The 19,933-nt window shown below is 42.5% G+C and overlaps 1 long non-coding RNA gene across 1 annotated transcript in view; it reads left to right on the top strand.

Annotated features, from left to right (window-relative positions):
- LOC114597871 (uncharacterized) overlaps positions 1-19,933 on the top strand; it is a 114,596-nt gene that overhangs the window by 39,005 nt on the left and 55,658 nt on the right. Inside the window, exons 2-3 of the long non-coding RNA XR_013392645.1 lie at positions 2,110-2,237; positions 9,963-10,084. This is a non-coding gene — a long non-coding RNA (uncharacterized LOC114597871). The remainder of the gene's footprint in view (positions 1-2,109; positions 2,238-9,962; positions 10,085-19,933) is intronic.

Raw genomic sequence — 19,933 nt, 5'->3', positions numbered from 1 at the left:
TTACCTATGTTTTACCTATCAAACAAAATGGAAGCCACAGACAAATTTCCAATGTCCACCCCACTTGCCCGGGGACTACAAAGTGTTTTCAATGATAGGCCACAATACAGATCTGGTGGAGCACATTCAATAGTGACTCATAAATATTCCCAGCCATCCCACCCAATCTATTAAAATGTCCTCAGAAAGAAAGGTCTGGGTTGTATAAACTTTGGCCTTTCGGTGTCTTAATCTTCTTCATGTTCTCATGTTCTTTTTGATTTGCCTGCAAATGTGTCTAAAGGCTGCTGTAGAGAATTGTGATTCCTTTTAAAAAAATCTTATCTCCTATCTATCCTGTGCCTGTTATGGGGATAAATGGAGACTGCTTTTATGGCAAGGAGCCCAAAGCATTATTTCCCTCCCTATTCTTTTGGTGCACAGGCTCACAGTGACAAAGTCTAAACTCACAGGCTCTGAATATAAATGCTATCTTGCTATGCATGCCACCTCATATCTCTTAGAACCCACCCTATCCCGGAGGAAGGAGGAAGTGCACACAAATGAGCATCCATATTCTCTGATTTAGCAATATCCTAGTCCTTTTCCCCATTCACTTTCATTGGATATAGAAATATGAGAGGTTTTAGGAATGCAATCAGCCTCTTTTTACTACTACAAAATATTAATCCTCTGGTATCTGAATCAAAGTGCAAAAGGTAGAACCAGGACCAGACTCCTCCTCCCCCCAAATACAAGTCAAATACATTTTATTAATAATCCCTCTCCATATAGAAATCAGCCCAGTGCCCAAGCATTGTTACTCTGGGCCCAGTATAGAATGGTAGCAGAGCCCCCTTCTTCTAACACCACCCATTAAAGGCCTTGTTTGTTTGGAAAAACTGGAAGGTTAATGTAGGGGAAACCTACTGGTTTGTATGATTCTTCTTGCCTGCTTATTGGCACCTCTGGAACCCGCAAGAGATTTTGGTTGGCTTTAATGATTTACTCTTTGTGCTCCAGGGTAAGTAGCAGCAGCATGTGGGCCAAGTAATGTGGGCCAAGTAGGCTACAGTTGCAGAGTTGATTAACTATGCTGGCCCCCTAGTTTAACAGGTGGGAGGAATTTAGATATTAGGCCAGGCAGCAGGTGGTCACTAAGCATCTAGAAGAATATATAAATGTCTTAGATGGGGCCTGGCCCCTGGAACTTTGACTTAGGCCCTAATCAGAAGGGTGCTAGCCAGCTGGAGGGTCTCTGTTATTGGGCTTCTGATAACAGAGTGAGAAAGTAGTTTTATTTCGCTCATGCTGTGTTATTATACAAGCAGTGAACTTCCTTCCACATGTGTTGTTATTGCCAATGGATCCAAAAGAGCTCTTGCATTTGGCAAAACAGTTTATCAGTGCATCTAGGATCTTTAGGTACTTCTACTTATGTTTCCGATTGCCTAATCTGTGTTACTCTCTCTCTCTCTCTCTCTCTCTCTCTCTCTCTCTCTCTCTCTCTCTCTCTCTCTCTAAGACTGGGATCTAGCATCAGTTATTCCATGCATTCTGAAGACCAGACTTCTAACTAATATGCTCCCTCCCAGCTCTGTAAAGCTGTCAGGGTCCAGCCTTGCCCAGACCTTGGACCCAAGGTTCTTTCAGATGAGCAGCAAGTAGAGGAGGCGGCGGCTGTGGCAGCCCTGCACATTGACAACAACCTTGGGGAGCCAGCAGGTTTGAATATCCCTGCTCCTCTTCTGGTCCCTGTATCAGCTCCCTGGGCCACAGCAGCAGGGGAGACAAGAAGCCAAGTAAGCATTTTAGAGTCATTGCCAAAGCTAATTGTATGTGAGGCTACTTGGGAGGGGGGAAATCAAGGAAATGCCTGCTCAGATCAGGGGCTAACCCAAGAGCCAGGTGTGGAGCCTTGAGCTTCCATATCAGCTCCTTGTATGGGCTGCTTTGTTGCTGAAGTAACAACAGTCATCCAGGCTCCAGTCTTACTGACCTGGACAGATGGACAAAATCCTATCAGTAGAACTGTCCCTTGGTTCTTAATGCTCCTAATTTCATTGATTCTTGTTCCTCCTGCTGCCACTAAAATGCCACTCCCTCTTGGTTCCTCCTATCTCTGCACAGGGTATATGAGCAACAGGTCAAGAACTCCAGGACTTGTAGTTCTTGAGAGAGCTGGCAGCTCACCATCCAGAAGTTGTTTGCTCAGCTTGGCTCTGGCAGACCTCAGAACAGAGAAACACCACTCATAGGTATGAGGAAATAAGATCGTGTAAACAGCCTTAAGCATGATCTGCAGCAGAGGTGGGAAACTGCATGCAGTCACTGGGCCATATCCTTACTCACCCTGTGCCCTGCAGGCTAAATTTGACGAGTGGGTAAGGCTGCCCATCTGTCAATCACATGCCATCATAATGATGTCAGGTGACTCACATTTAAGTGCCTTGTATCACACCATAAAAGCCCTGATAGAATCAACAAATTGGAAGGCAGGGGGAAGCGCAGAAGGGGATGCCTACTGATATGAATGATAAGGACTGAGGTTGTTCCTGAAACAAACATTCAGATATGCATGTGGACCACGCCAGTCTCATTTGAAGGGGGAAAATGTGGATTAACAGCTAAAGAATACTCAGGGGTGGACCTGTCTGAAGTCAGCCCACCCCTGCAGTATGGCAGCATGTCACATGCAGGTGAAAGGATTTAATTCATTCCCAGTGGAAAAGCAAACCATGTAAGCCTGATAGACACTGTCACTTTTAAGAAATGCTATGAAAAAGTGCAGCTTGTAAACTTGCATTGCATTTGCCTGAGCAGAATCACAGCAGCTGGTTTTCCGCAGAGACCTATTTTATGCAGACTTGAAAACCTTATTGTTGCTGTGATTTTGTAAAGTCTCTTGAATGCATTGAGGCAAATCCCAAATAATACTATTGCTGTAAGAAACAGAAATTGAGTGACTTTGATTTTGTTGTTCATACAGTATTGAGCTTGGAACTGTTAGCCAAGGTTGCACATGCAGGTAGTGGCACAACTGTGGCACCTTGTCAATTATTTTTCCATTGGTGGGGGCACCCTCATATTTAAAAACTGATAATTCTTTCAAATTCAGGTCATTTCTCCCAAATGGGGAAGGATATTAATTTTAATTAAGCTTAAGCCACCCTACTTAAGGGGAAATGATAATTTAAAGACTAGTTCAATTTAGGCTCTGTTGGAACTTGAAATTCAATAATTAACGAAAACCTGAATGGATATGTAAAGACTGTATTATTTTAATATTTATTGAATTTATATACCACCCTAAACCCACAGGTCTCAGGGCGGTTCACAGAATAAAATCAGAATATAAAACCACAAAATACATAATCAAAACAAAAACAACAACCCAATAGCCCCCCCCCCCATTTTAAAAGGGCATAGGATGTCAATCAAATCAACCAAAGGCCTGGTTAAAAAGGAACGTTTTTGCCTGGCGCCTTAAGGTGTATAATGAAGGTGCCAGGCAAACCTGGGGAGAGCATTCCACAGACGGGGAGCCACTGCAGAGAAGGCCCGTTCTCGTGTTGCCGCCCTCTGGACTTCTCGAGGAAGAAGCACACATAGGAGGGCCTCAGGGGCTGGGTAGTTTCATGTGGAAAGAGGTGGTCCTTGAGGTATTGATCCTTGAGGTATTGTGGTTCTGAGCCATTTATGGCTTTATAGGTCAAAATCAGCACTTTGAATTGGGCCCAGAAACTAATTGGCAGCCAGTGCAATTGGACCAGGATTGGTGTAATATGTTCAAACCGTCTGGTTCCGGTGAGCAACCTGGCTGCTAAATTCTGCGCTAGCTGAAGTTTCCAAACCATCTTCAGAGGCAGCCCTACCACCTTCCAGCCCTACCAGCCAACCACCTTCAGAGGTGGTAATCTAACCTTGAGGTTACCAGAGCATAAACAACAGTAGTTAGACTGTAAGCAAAGGTAGAGGTATGCTAGCTGCATTTTGGCAGTTGATTGAAGCCATATACAGTGGTACCTCAGGTTACATACGCTTCAGGTTACAGACTCCGCTAACCCAGAAATATTACCTCAGGTTAAGAACTTTGCTTCAGGATGAGAACAGAAATCGCGCAGCAGCAGCACAGCGGCAGCGGGAGGCCCCATTAGCTAAAGTGGTGCTTCAGGTTAAGAACAGTTTCAGGTTAAGTACGGACCTCCGGAACGAATTAAGTACGTAACCGGAGGTACCACTGTATTATTAAAATAATTTCCCCAACACCTTCTGCCGTGAACAAGGATGCAAAAAACAACAAGACATAAAACATTAGTTTTTCTTCAATTTCCCTGTCTTACTTTAGATCCAAAAGGAGCACTAATCTTTTTAGTGCTCGTTTTGGAACTCACTGGCTAGTTTGCTGCTTATAACACACCTAAGTAAAAAAATATGGAATACTTATTACAGCCTCTTACGATTTTGCCGCCCTGCCCATTACCCATGTATCACAGTAGTTACAAATATTGCTAATAACTGCTGAGATGCTTGATGCTATCAACACTTCTGTCAAGAGAACAAAACTGCAGGCATACCATTAGTTGCAACTGCTATCATAAAAACGGTTGGGTATATGAGATATCAGAAAGTTAGTTCTTTCAGTGACAGGAGCCTGAGTAGGAAATGACATATTCCACAGAACAAATTTTTTGGCAGGTCTTAAAAGTTTCTTCCTTGGGAAAACAATATTTGATCTTTCTAAATAACGGTAGTAATTTGTCAAAAGAAGGAGGTGTGCGCGCTATACAGAATGGCCTGCTTTCTAGGAAAGAAGGACAAATTATGCATTTGCAGGGAGGAAATGAGTTTTTCTGAAATGTCTTCTAGGCCGATATAAGCGGGGAATGCTTCCTTTACACATCAAAATATGGAAATTAGAAATAGAATAGCTGGATAGTTATTAAAGCATTTCTTTCTAACAGGGAATTTGTCATGAAGCTTTTAGAAATTGTTTCTGAAGTATTTCTCTCATCTCAATATTAGGGCTGTTGTTTTTCAAATAATGCAGTCTTTGATAAGCACTGTGAGAGCAGAATCACACTGAATTTTACCCTTGTACTTCCACACTGAACCAAAAGCTGTACTATGCTGGGGCAAAGACAAAAGCACGTGGGGGGTGGTGTGGAATGACCATGTAACAGAGGAGTGGCCATCTTACAGTGCAATCCTAACCATGTCTACTCAGAAGCAAGTCCTATTGAATTCAGTGGGGCATACTCCCAGGTAAGGGGGGTTAGGATTGAATCTCTGTTCAGTATCCTATCTGTCATCCTAGAATTAGTGATTGGCCCTTGTGCTTGTATTCTGTGGAACACTAAAATATGATGTCCCCAAACATACTACTATGGCCAGTGTCACCCTTGCAGAGGAACCTAAACAGGGAAGCTGGAGGATGCTGATGCCTGTATGAATAGCTCATCGTAGCAACCACAAGTTCCAACAGGTGTCTCAAACTTCAAGTTGCATAGTAAAAGCCTATTTGTTTTGGCTCATAGACCTGTGAAACTGTAGATTGACAAGTAGCAAGCGGGCGCAAAGTACTTGATTAGGGGCAATAGTTACAAAAGAATAAGCACAAAGGGGACTATTGGAACAACCAACACCCGAGGCCAAGAAGCACAAACCCTATGAGGAATCTCAACCTGGTAGCTGCACCAGAAGGTGAAAGGAGATAAGCAGTAGAGCGAGGCCCACCATGAAGGTAAACCAACTCACACTCCCCCCCCGCCCAGAATAGACTACAGCCCGGCCGGGGGGGGGGGAGACACACTTTGGTGGGGAACAGTTTGAATTAGAATCTGGCAGGTGATCCAGTCACCCCCTGCAGCCAGTTGGGGCCAAAGCCAAACAGCCAGTTGGGAGGTGGCCATCTCAGTTCCTGAGGAACTGTGCCAGGCTGCAACTGTTGCCCACCCTAAATGGGGTAAGCAGTTTTTTTTTTTGCCCACTATTGCTTATGCTGTGTTATATCAGAGAATTGAAGGTGGCATGAAAGAGGCATTGCTACCTGTGGTATGCACAATCATCCCACTATCATTTTGGAGCAACAAGGTTTGTATAGTTACAGGTAGGTAGCCGTGTTGGGCTGCCGTAGCCGAAACAAAATAAAATAAATAAAAATATATATTAAAAATTCCTTCCAGTAGCACCTTAGAGACCAACTAAGTTAGTTACTGGTATGAGATTTCATGTGCATATCTGAAGAAGTGTGCATGCACACGAAAGCTCATACCAATAACTAACTGAGTTGGTCTCTAAGGTGCTACTGGAAGGATTTTTTAATTTTTTAAATTTTGTTTTATTTTGTTTCAAGGTTTGTATAGTGCAGGGTTGTCAACCTGGTCCTTAATTCCCACTAGTGGGTGTTTCAGGATTCTAGGTGGGCGGTAGGGGGTTCTATGGCACAAGCTGAATCCTCTTTCCATTGAGCACTGGTGAGCGGCAAGGAAATTTTACCATCAAGAAAGATGCATTAGTGGGCGGTAGGTATAAAAAGGTTGACTACCCCTGGTATAGTGATTCTAAAACCTGCAGACTCGTTTGTCTAGAATGGACATGAAAGAAATACGTGTCTACAGTACAAACAATGGTGACGCCTGTGTCTTGCCATTTCAGCTCTCAACGTTTTTAGCCTTTAGTGAAGCATTGAAATACTAAATCCGCTAAACAATTTGGTAACGTGTGTGTATGTTACTTTAGGGTTGTTTTAGGATTGGAGGAGCAATATGGCATGCTGCTAAGAATATAAGCGCATGATTCACTTTCATTATAGTAAAATGAGAAAAGAAGATTGACAGGCATCAGAACATACAGTCCTCTGCAGTTCCACATTAGCTAACAGCATTCATGGCTGGACAAACATTAAAAGGCCATAAAAGTACTTCGCATATTTATATGCTTATACCATCTGTTACATATTCAAATAAAGTGTAGTATTACCTCCAAGATAATTAGATTTTCAGGTAGCATAACAGTTCTAAAGGCAGATTCATAATATTAATTGATGTGTACTAATTAACCCTTAGGAGAAGCCAATCCTCCTCCCTGTTCTTTTCGCACATCCCTGCATAATGAGTGTTTACTTTTTCTACTCTTCTACAAAGAGTATTTCTAGATGGAAGAGCAATATTCTAATGCATTTTCATACTCGTAAGACAATTCCTATTTAATCAACCTGAAAATGAAAGCATAGCTTTAATTTCAGATTCAAAGATCTTCCAAATATGCTAACTGAAACATTGGGGGGACACCCTGTTGGAAGTAGTGATTGTGAAATGATTAAAAGAAATGGCCTGATCTGATCTCAGTCACCTCTTAACAATACCTTTAGAGGCATCTCAGTCTCTTCCTGAGCTTGTTCAGCAACATCAGATGATCTAAGCCAGGCATGTCCAAAATCCATTTCGGGGGCCTAATCCAGCCTAATCCGGTTGATTTAATCTGGCCCCCGTAGCAGTATATGTCCTGGGGTAAATTCCTAAAAAACCTCATGTTTACTTCATCAAATCTGGCCCTCTTTGAAAAAAGTTTGGGCACCCCTGATCTAAGCCATGGGTAGGCAAACTAAGGCCCAGGGGCTGGATCTGGCCCAATTGCCTTCTAAATCCATCCCACGGACAGTCCGGGAATCAGTGTGTTTTTACATGAGTAGAACGTGTCCTTTTATTTAAAATGCATCTCTGGGTTATTTGTGGGGCATAGGAATTCGTTCATTCCCCCCCCCCCCAAAAAAAATAGTCCGGCCCCCCACAAGGTCTGAGGGACAATGGACCGGCCCCCTGCTGAAAAAGTTTGCTGACCCTTGTCTAAGCCACATCTCTGGTTTCTTCCCACACCAAGGGCAGAGCTAGTGCAAAAGGGTACAATAGTGTGGTCTCCTGCCTTATCATGTGGCTTCAGACTTCCCATCTTCTCAGGTAGCACTGGGTGGAGTCATGCTGCAGCATCTTCCACACTGTTAAAGGTGACATCAGAAGAAGCTGTACAGGCCATTGGTCTTTTAGAATTCACATGGGATTATCATTGACTGTTCCACTTGGATATTGTGTGTGGCTAATGGGTCCAGCTTTTTTCTTTCTCTACACACATGGATGTATAGATATACAAACTCAAGATAACAACTCATGTATCTGACAGAGTTGGCTCTGGTCTTTATAAGCTTATGCCACAATGAACAATTAGCCTTTAAGGCACCACAAATTGTTATACTTTTAGGACTGTTTACTGTAAATATTTCTCCTCCTTTTCAAATTGATGTTAGCAAAGAGCAGAACAGAAAGAATGGGTAGCTTTATTATATACATTATGCTGTTGACATTTAAGGGCAGTATCCAGTCAAAGTGAAGCACATTTGTACTATTGAGCATGGGTCCTTCTCTCCCCTCCTTAACTGTAGATTAAGTCTCTATCGTATACAGAGGCCTATTAGAAGGAAGTAATTCTTTTTACTTTATTTTAATACATTTACAAATGAGAGATCTGCTTTGCCATATGAGATACACTAGAACTCGAGTCCTCTAAGTCATTTTCTGTTTTTAGACCTTACACTTTGAGCATGATATTTTCTTACAACGCAACGCCTTTGCTCAATGGCCTTTTCACTCATACACATGAGCTTGTTGTGTGTACAGTTAATGTTAATATCCCTTGAAGGAGACCCTTCTACCTCCTTCTCTGGCACTGAGGCTGAGTTAGCATGCCAGTGATAGAAGGTGATGCGTGATTGGACTTGTGTCCTGGCTTTTGCTAAAATGACCAATTATTGGCCGCTCTTCAGAAAGCAGCAAGTCTTGATAGCTGTTTGCACTGATTAGAGGGAGCAGCTGTTTTCTCTGGCTTAGTTAGCCCAGCTTTTAAAGGCAGCCCTTTTGTCTCTCTGCTTGGGTTAACTGAACATCTTCTATGCTATGGCTAAAAGCAACAAACAAAAGTGCCGCAAGATGGGTGGGGTATAAATAATAAATTATTATTAAGGCTAACACATTTATTGTGGCATGAGCGTTCATAGGTAAGATCTTCCTTCATCAGATGGATGTGTCATCAAGTACACATCAGAAGAAACAATCTCCTGCCCATGATGACAGCTTGTGCCACAGTGCATTTGCTAGCACCATATTGTATGTCACACAGGAGGTCCATGATCAGATTTCATAATTTCTGTCTTTCTAAGATTAAAGGCAACCATGTTGGAGTGGGTCTACAGTAAGGGGTGCTTAGTCTTATCTCACATTGCTTCCCCAATGAAAATTGGTTGTTGAAGCTGCTATTAGTCCTTTTGGGGAAGCGGGGGGGGGGGGGGAGTACCCAAATTAGTAGTTGTAGAGGTATTGTTTCATATTCCCCAATTGCATGGTGAGCAAGAGCAGCATTTGTGTGCCCAGGTGCCATGAGCCCATAACCTCTCAAGGCACCGCTTCCCAAAAGACTGCTTGTGACAACATTGTATGGTTCAGATTAGGCCACAGCTAATCTGGGCATTGGGTTATAATCAATATCAACCAACTTCTCTGCTGGATGATCCACCAAGGGGTCAAGCCAGTGTCAAGAAGATCCTGTGATATACATCAAATAGGTGTGACCTCTCCAGGATCACTGTCATGAGGAGTACTATGGCCCTAGTCCACTGCCTGGGTGTCTGGACAGAAGCACCTCCTGTAGGATGCCCTATTCCCTTGGAGGTGGAGGCAGAGCCTTCCAGCCTTCCTTCCAACCATGAATAAAGTTTCACCCAATGCCTTACCTACCAAAGTTGTGGCGATTGCTATGCGTTAGGCAAAACCCCCAAGGTCCGCCAATAGACCTGGTGGGAAAACTACAGGGAGGGAGGGTGGGAGAGCTGAAAAAAGGGTGAGAGGCAGCCCTGCTTTATCCCTGGGAAGTGGATCAGCTCTTCTCCCTGGAATGAGCCCACCCTTGAGCCTGCCTACCATTGATCAATCCAGCAGGTGAGCCAGATTCAACTTTCCAGCCGGAGGAGAGGAGTAATATATCTCCTAAAAGCTGAATGATCTGAAGTTGCAGCTGCCATGGCAGACCATTCTACAGCGCCACACTACTGATTAAGGTAAGCAGTATTGCCAAGGGTAGCTTTCTGTTGAAGAAGAGATTGTTGGAGACTTAGTTTTTGTGACATTTGGGTTTATATATGGATAGGTTGGTGGGGACAGCTTAAGCACTTCTTCAAGCAGCACATCCACTGGCCCTCATCAGAGCCACTGAAGGTCACCCCCCACATATTTCAGTTTACACTGTATCACTGAGACCAGGGTGGATATAGGGGGTGCTGCTATGAACTTCCCCAGATGTGTCTACCAACACTAATGGTGCAGCTTCTGCATGATTAAGAAGGTTCTTGTATCTCTTTTGGGAGTGTGCTTATTTTGGCTTTGCTCTGAGCAATGGCTGTAGTACTATTGTAGGGAACCAGAGGAAACTTTGGTAGTTCAAACTAAGTATGCTCCCATCAGGAGAAACCCTGGTGGCTCCTGCCAAATAACCTTTCCACAGGAAGTAGCTGCTGCATTGGCAAATTTCCCTGAAACGATCTATTTGCATAATTGGCCATGTAAGTGCAAGCCTAATAAGTCCCCCAAACCTCTACCATTGTCTAATGCAAGCAGATACTCATGGTAAAGACCAAATTATCCAGCTGGAAAAGCTTGTCAGAATAAAAATCTCTTCGACTGTTTCCAGAAAGTGAAGATAGCTTGCGGTTTTTCTCCCAGATCAATCAGGACCCTCATGAGAAGCACCAGCTAATGTTAAGCCAAATTAAGCATATTCTATTTTTGAAACTTGATTGTGAAGGTTTTTAAAACCCAGGGTGGTGAGCAGGCTTGGCTTCACAGCCACCCCATCTGCACCTGAGCCTAATGATCTCTTGATGAGAGAGTACCCTCTTATCAGTGTCCATGCATTTGAGTGGACCAGCCACCTGCTTCTCATTTGCTGTGAGAGAAATCCTGGATTCAGCAGTTCATGACGATACTCGAGGGACTTTTTCTCTTTGTCCACTCTTCCTTGGGACAGGTAAATATTACCTTATCCTTATCTTTACTTTTGTCATTTCCCTAACCTCAGGGTCTCTCAGGAGGGTGTTTCCACAACCATAAGGGCAGCTGCAGTGAAACCTTCTCTGGAGGAATCTTCTGTCTCCCTATTAATGCTGTCGCAGTCTGGGCATCTAAACTGTGTTCATATTAGCATCCAGCAGTTTCCTAGGTTTTGTTTGGGGGCTGGGTTTTGTTGTTGTTGTTGTTTTTTCCATCATTTTGTATAAAAGGATCTAGAGACCATCTGTCCTTCTCATTGCTGAAGCACTGGATCGGGGTGATGGTGGTGGAGAGGAACACAAAGCATTTGGCAGCCTCAGAGCTATCATTTGACGCAGCACTCACTACTATAGTTGCTAATGGAAACCTGAGTTCATTGACACTGGCGGGACCTGCCTCCTCTGATGCTAAAAGCCTATTAATCTGTCAGGCAGCTGATATACCTGATAAACTATGCTTTAACGCACCTGCTACCAGGTGGTGGGGAGTCTGTTATGAGAATAATATATATATTCTTTGGTCATGCAGGAGTCTGAAAATGGCTTCCTATATTTGTACAACATCCTGGAGAGGTGAAATAAAACTGCCATGGCAAGCTATTGAGCACCGAGGCACACTGCAAACATCCAATTTAATCAGTTCCACTGGGACTTCATGGTTCCTGCTACATCAGTCTGTACTGGTGAACCTGCTGAGCATTTTATGGGCAAATCAGCATGATTCTCTCCTTTTTTTAATACGGCTTCCCATTCCTGCTCTTAATGGCAGCCATTGTAGTCCTAAAGATGGATGAAACGTGTTTGTATTCCAAGCAGAGTTCTGTGCAGAATGATAAGGTTGGCTATGCTACGGTGAACCTGCTATATCATCACAGGGTGATTGCCCTTGTCCAAAAAAAGAAAAAAGATCTGAGCAATCAAAGGTTTCTCACAAAATCAAGCTTTGCCTATTAATTAGATTGCCTAGTAAGTGTGCCTACTGCAACTGAGATTTCCCCCCTCCAAATGACTTTGTGATGCTTATCTGAAGCCTGTCCTCTTCTGGTTTGAGGATTCTTGGGGATTCTCCAGATAGGGTAGTCCTGGAATAGCCTGTTGCAGGATTCTGAGAATGTTAATGTCAGTTTTAAAAGACATGATTCTAGTCCTCATGGTTATGAAGAAAAAGCATCAATGCAGAGCTTTTTTAGGCTCAGAAATTTGGAGGGCAGAGTATAGGTTCAACCTCAGTTAGCAAATACAAGGTATGCACTGTGCATTGGTTCTTTCTAGAGTCTGCTGTCTTCCCTTTCCCTACACATGAATTCAGATAAAAATTCACCCCAAAACCTTATCTCAGCTGCTAGCTGAACATTTTACATTCTACAACGCTCAGGTTTACAATACATAAGAAAAATGTTTGCAAGTTGAGCGTATTTTAAACAGACACACACACACAATCTAAACTCCTTGTTTACATTTCATCGTGTGGCCAAGATACCCTAAGGCTTCACATTTTCTCAGTATGTTGTGAGTAAAATGAATTCTATTTTTCCCTACTCCCAGGGTACAGTTTTAATCAACTACCTACTGGGTCTCATAACAGCTCAGCAGAGTGGAAAGCAGACAGAATCTCTCTGCTGGGTCTGCTATTCCATGTCAATCACAGGGTCATCTGACCTAATGACAGGAAACAGTGAGCAAGCTGCTTTTTCCTAAGACCAATGGTCTAGAGTCGAACATAGAATATATACTGTAATTAAAAGTTGAAAAAAAGTGCATATTAAGGGCAGTATCCAGCTAATGCAAGGATTTACACTTGTGCTATGGACTTTCCCCATGTGTGCCCCCTAAATCTGTTCTGGGTTTCCATGCAACACACCAGAGCAGATGTGGAGAGGGAACAGGGTACACATGGGGTGAGAAGGGGGTGGGAGTTTCTTTGCACAAATGGAAACTCTTGTGTTGATGGAGCAACTTAGTTTGATAGTGCCCTAAAACTTCAAGTATGCCATATTCAGATGAACATTGCTGCATATATATGTTTTGAAGGCCCAAGGGCACATATTGAAATCTTAGGAATGATCATGGGCAGAAATTCAAACACTGTAGAGCAGTGCTTTTCAACTGGTGGAATGTCATGAAACATCTGGAGTTTGTAAAGTACTTTTCTCGTATGTACAGATGTGGATGTGGGTGTAACAGTGCATTCCTGTGCTGCCATGTTATGCACAAAATTAGGGCATAGCTTTTAAACATATAGCTGAGGTCATCTGTGTGGAGGCCTAAATCAGATGCAGCTGGCTCTTTTGTCTGATTGCATTTTTGTGTTGTCGCATAGTCTGCATGCAGCCCCACCATGACAATTCTGTGGCCTTTCTACGTATGCACTGCAGAATGTGTGAACCCCATGCTCTGGCAGCAGGTGATGAATCTACACAGAGGAGTCTGCCATGGTTGTTTGGGCACTGTGCAGCTCTGAGGTGAAAAAGCACTTAGGAATTGGTTTCCACCCATAGTGCTTTGTCATCTTTTGCACACTTTGCCCACTTTGTCTTTTGCAGTGGATTTCTGTACTGTACTTCAGTGTTGTCATTCAAGAAGTGTAATGTCTCTCTCCCCTCTCCCCCCATCCTCAATCCTGATGTCTGCTGTCAATCCCAGCAATGCTTTCACCCTGAAATCATTACTGACAGCGTTTACTGATCAAGTCGTAGACTGTGGCATACTTTTCACTTAATCTCAATCTGTTTGTGAACTGGCTTCATTCTTTAAAGGCTGGATCTAGTTTGAAATTTTCATACAGCCTCACATCTATTTTGATTACACTTGGAGATAATTCTAAATTTGTTTAGTTATGGAAAAGACACTTTTGAATGCTGAGTGTTTCTGAAGGTCTTAGTTGGCACAGACCAGTTATTATAGAACATTCCCCTGTGCCCATTTTTGGTGCAAAGCGCTTAGGTTACATTATGATATATGAATTACATAGCAGCAAACTAATATAGGTTATTTATAAGCTAACCTTTTATTTTCCTGGAGAGATCTAGACTAACTGCCCCCCCCCCAAGACAGAACCTTTTGTATATTGCAGAAGATAAGAAATTGAAGTCTTGCGTAAAAACAGAATGCTTGACTTTTCCAGAAGATAAATACTTCTTGTGCACATGTATCATGTGAGTTGGTATTGATGAAAATTGGTAACAAAGGGGATAACTAAGACCAGATACCCAAACTTTTCATTTGCCATCACAAGTAGAGAAGGTGAAGTAATTCAGTTCAGTTCACATTTACTGAATTTTCATTTCATGAAACAAAATAGTAATAAAAACGCAGGCGCTCTTTGAAATTTGCACTTCTCTGAATACTAGTGGCTAAGAATTGGAGCTGAGCAGAGTGTAATTTGCACACAGGTCCCGCTTTTGAGCTTCCCACAGGCATTTGGTTGGCCAATGTGAGAACAGGATGCTGGACTAGATGGGTCTTTGGTCTGATCCAGCAGAGGCTCTTCTTATGTTCTTATGAGATGCAGTTATCCAACCAAAAAATTGACACAATAATGTGTATATTAGGAGAAAGTGTGCTTAGAAATACTGTTATTAGTGAAAATAACATATAAAAATGCATTATATTGGGGAATGTGTATATTGGGCAAGACTGCATAAAATGTGAGTGTTGGGATAATGCTTACTAAAATGGTGAATTTCTGTGTGTATTATTATTATTATTAATCACAAACTAACATAGAAATGTGGCAAACTTGAACCTAAGACTGGGACAATGAGAATCTGAGAGGAAACTGAAATGGACAGATGTATCAATCTTTACTCACAAACACTTTCTTCATTCTCTTTCTACAATCAAATCCTAAACCTTTACCACAGAAAGGTATCTTCCTTCCTTCCTTCCTTCCTTCCTTCCTTCCTTCCTTCCTTCCTTCCTTCCTTCCTTCCTTTAGAATAATAAATACTAAATCCATTGCTGGTAGGTGTGTTGCTCCAACTTCTCTGTGCTGGTCGGTGTCTTTTTTTCCTGTACCCAGAAGAAACATAATATTTATATTTGTGGAAATAAATATTCTGTGATTTGGGGAAGCTTCTGCTTTGCATTTTATTGTGAACTACAGATTCTTCATTTAATTTGAGGATTTAAGGATTGTGCTAGGTCCACCTATACCAGCTACTTCTAGCAACCATTAGCTAGATATCCTGAGCAGGTTGTAATGGTCCTCTTTGTTGGTTCCCAGCACTGAGTTCTTCGATATACACTGTCTCTGAACATGGAGGCTTCCTTCAGCTATCAGAACTAGTGGCTACTTTGAGTTTTCCATTCTGTATTTCTTTTGCTTAATATATCTTTAGAAAATCTTACAATGATAGTTATAATATGAAGCATTCAATAAAAAGTCTGTATCCCTTGGAGGCAATATCAGTGTTGAGGGAGGCCTTCACAGTTTTCACATTAATAGTTACAGTTTTCATCTGATGAGACCATCCTTCTGTAACTGTTTCCTTTCCCAGTGTAAGAGATGTAGGTGGCGCTGTGGTCTAAACCACTGATCCTCTTGGGTTTGCTGATCAGAAGGTCAGCAGTTCGAATCCCCACAATGGAGTGATCTCTCATTGCTCTGTCTCAGCTCTTGCCAACCTAGCAGTTTGAAAGCACACCAGTGCAAGTAGATAAATAGGTGGCTGGAAGGTAAATGCCATTTCCGTGCGCTCTGGTTTCCATCACAGTGTTCTGTTGTGCCAGAAGTGGTTTAGTCATGCTGGCAACATGACCCGGAAAGCTGTCTGTGGACAAACGCCAGCTCCCTCAGCCTGAAAGTGAGATGAGCACCGCAACCCCAGAGTCAGCTTTGACTGAACGTAACTGTCCAGGGGTCCTTTACCTTTTTACCTTTCCCAGTGTGTAACTGTTAACTCTTTTCACACAGCCTTGTAACTTAATGTAATAATTTTAATAATGTAATTGTTGTCATACAAAACTTAAGATATACCTAGTGGTACCTTGTGGAACGTACTTAATCTGTTCCGGAGGTCCGTTCGTAACAGGAAACTGCTCGTAACATAAGGTGCACTTTCTCTAATGGTGCCTCCCACTGCTGCCGCACCGCCAGAGTGCGACTTCTGCTCGCATCCCATGGCAAAGGTCGCAACAAGGGGCATCTACTTCTGGGTTAGTGGAGCACGTAACCCGCAGCAATCGTAAGGGGGACGGTACGTAACATGAGGTTCTACTGTATTTTAGGTGGATAAGGGAGAAAACAAGGAATGTAGCAGAGGCTCAACTGGCTTGTCAAAACAATCCAAAGCATAATCCTAGTCAGTAGAGGACAATTCCTGTATATTCCACAAGCATCACACCATTTTCGCTACTATTCCCTGAATGGACATCTGAGTGGAGAGATTTGTGCCTTTTTGTTTCAGAGCTTCATCTTGAAAAGCAGCCATGTCTTAACCTTCTTCAAAGGATCAATCTTTGTAGCCTTTGTGTATGAAAAATGGCTTCTTACACCCTGAGCAGCTTTCAACGCAAATTGTTTTCTTCCCCATAATAAAGAATCAATCACGTTTTCATTTCTCCTTATTTCTTCTAATTGATATAAAAATGCAACATTACTTCCATAATGGGCTGATCAGCGGTGCATTCTGTGGTGCACGGAGAAACAGAAAACACTCCAAACTGATTTGTTCAAGAATGCATTTTTTAAGAAAAAGCCTCAAGCAGTATCACAATGAGACATCATTGCACACAGTAAAATATAGGGTGAAAAGTCTTACAGAGGAGTTGCTTGCATGATCACAGTTTTCATAATCTATGTAGCCTGCAAAATGAGACTCATTACAATATATCATTTTCTGCAGAATATTCAGTGCATCCTGGGTTGTGGGGATTGCAGGGGTGAAGACTGCACCAAATAAGATTGGCAAAAATGCCTGTTTTTCTTCAAACTTCTGTTGGGTATAAATTTACAGAACGTTTGGGAAAAGGTTGTTTGTTTTGTTCACTTCAACACATATGTTTGGAATAACTATTGTCTGGTGCACAAATGCACGAGAAGGAAGTGACTAAGGTACTAGAATGGATTGTGCCTTCCCAGGGAAAAGAAATTTCCCGTCCATAAAAATCTAGCACATCAGAGGCAGAGAAAGAGGCACCTGGCCAATCAATTCACTGCATGCCACATTTCCAACTGCAGCCCTCAGTATCCCTGTGTTCAGTCTTGAGTGACTTATTCCAGAATTTCTGAAACTTCCTTTAAAAAAAATGCAAACTGCTTGGAAATGGCTGGGAATCTCAGCAGACCACTTTAAAAATTGGGTTTTTGTTGTTCTACAGAGCTGAGCATATATAACTTGCATTTAAAAGAAAAATCATTTGGTACCAGCATCATTGTTAAAACTATTGACAATGAAAAGCGGTCCCCAGGCCAGGCCACTGAGAAGAGCCCCTTTATCTGCTGTATTATGAAAATTATGGGCCCTAACCTGGGCCTTATTAGCCTGTTCAATAATCAAATGGCCCTGATCCCCATCATTAGAGGGGGGGGGAATCAAGATGCAGAGTTGAGTATAGATATTCTTCACTGCTCCTCAACCTTTCTGTGGACCACCAGAATGGAGCATGTGGACCACCAGCGGTTCATGGACTGGAGTTGGATAAGGCTGAACCTCTGCTTAAGTACTGACCTGCCTTTGGTGGTGTCTTATTGGAAGAGACCTCAGTTTCTCATGCTTCTGAATGAGTACCGCATCCTTGAGGAATGCAACATCCCATTGGCCATTTGGAAAGCTGTAATTTTAGATGTTCCCCATGAAATGTTACTTATGTGTATGCATAATGCAGAGCTTTAGAATTGATGGCTTGGGCTGCAAGGGTCGTAGGAGGAGGAAGAAAATGAGCTGGGGATAAAGATAATCCTGCGGAAGAATATGCTTGGTGTTTAGAACATTTTGTCTTGTACCGAGCGATTGCAAAGATATACACAGTGCAATCATCCTTCAAGCACCAGAGTGATGTAAGCTGGTTCATGTTGTGCAGTCTGTCGGATGTTGCCAGCATAATTTAAAAGTCTGACATGAAACCGAGTTCAAATTATTCAGAGAGCATTTCTGCAGGGATTCGTGGAAATCAAAATGAAATCAATGGAGCCATTTGTAGAATGGTTATGCATGCTGAACATTGGTTTTCTATGAAACTTACAAGAAAAAAGAACAAATATATTTTTGCAACTATATGGGCTCAGTTTTTATTATACAGTAAATTTCATTTATTAAAGCAAAGGTACGACTTCAGGTTTGAACATTAATGACTTAAGAGTTAGCTTTAATTTTAGTTAATATATTAACCAACCGAGCTATCCAGGTTGTTCTTAACTTTAATATAACATGATCCTCCCTCCTTCATCTACCTTTGCCAGCTGTAGAAGACTTGGGGGAAGGCACAGATGAGCAGGCAAGGTGGTAGATAGAAGGATAGACCATTAGGTGTAAGCATTGCAATCTTATTGAGTGCCTGAGACAATGTCAGGATTTAGGTACCATCTGTGGGTGAGGACTTGGCAATCCCAAATAACAATAAGTAAATTTGGGCATGCAGGGTGATTTCCACTGGTGCAATTCTGTGCTAGGGCTTCTCCCAACTCCCAAAGCTGATGTGGGGACGGTGAGCAGTGCACGAGGGTGGAGGAGAGGGAGGGAAATTCCTGTTGCACAAGCACATGTCATGCCGCTTGTACATTTATTTAGCTGAATGCCACTTTTTCTTAGAACTGATTCATGGCAATTCCCTCCCAATTAAATGCAGTGCCCAGTGTGGATAGGTAAAGTGCAGATGAGGCTTTACAGACCCCCTTGCCTCCTTCGATTACATGTTTTATATTTCTTTGCTTCCTGTTGATTTTGGCTAGGGGAATAGTCATGAATAGCTTTCTAGAGACCTCTTAAATAGCATCTCTTAATCAATTTAATGTCAATTTCTGTTTCCAAGGAAAGATGGGAAGGTTTAATTTTCCCAGGCCTTTCAGAAGGGTTAAAGGTTTCAATGAGCCATTCTGTTTAAATTATACATTGCCTTTTTGATATTGCTTGATATTGTTTGATAGTGCATGCAGTTGGGAGCGGAGGGAAGGGCGCCACCCATGCCATCTCGCACAGAGCTTACCTCACAAGGAAGCTAGCCTGGCTATTCCAAGAGTTAGAAGTGGGGCCCTGGCATTCAGCCAACCCCCCCAAAACTCATAACACTATGTTGTTTTCTTACATCAGAATCTTGCCCAGGCAAGTTGGTAAAAATGAAACTTGAAGGCATGACACAAGAAAGAAGTAAAGGAATTCTGTGATTTCCCCAAATGATCTTTTCTGTTGTTGGAAGTACAAGTTTTGCGGCAGGCAAAAAGGCTACAAAGGCATGCTTGAACTCACAAGCCACATTAAGTCTTGGAATGCTCCAGTACACACATCCATTAAATGAGTGTTTATTTTGTGGAATAAGGAAGTGCTTAGTCAAATACAGAAGCATGTAGGCAGTTTAGTTAGAAGGCTGGTTGCAGTGAAAAAATATTTGCTGAGATGCGTTCCATAAGAAACAACAAGCACACCATGTTCTTTCTGCTGGAAGCTTGTATTTCTGCTCTTTCTGTACTTCTCAGGTTGCCGTCAGGGAGCATTAAAGTACACAAGTGAACAGAGGTATGCTTAAGCCTATTGATTTCAGCGGGCTTAAGTGCTCCTGAACTTGTTCCACAGTGGTGAAGAACCTCAGGTTGGGGGCCAGAATGAAGCTCTCCAGGCTTCACTCTCTGGTCCTCAGATGCTGCCTCGGCCACAGACCTCACTGGGCCTGCCATGTACTTCATTGAGTGCTTTTGCCTTGCTGAAA

This window comes from Podarcis muralis, chromosome 1 (genome assembly GCF_964188315.1).
Source record: "Podarcis muralis chromosome 1, rPodMur119.hap1.1, whole genome shotgun sequence".
NCBI classification, from domain to species: domain Eukaryota; kingdom Metazoa; phylum Chordata; class Lepidosauria; order Squamata; family Lacertidae; genus Podarcis; species Podarcis muralis.
This window is presented reverse-complemented; position numbering and strand designations above follow the sequence as displayed.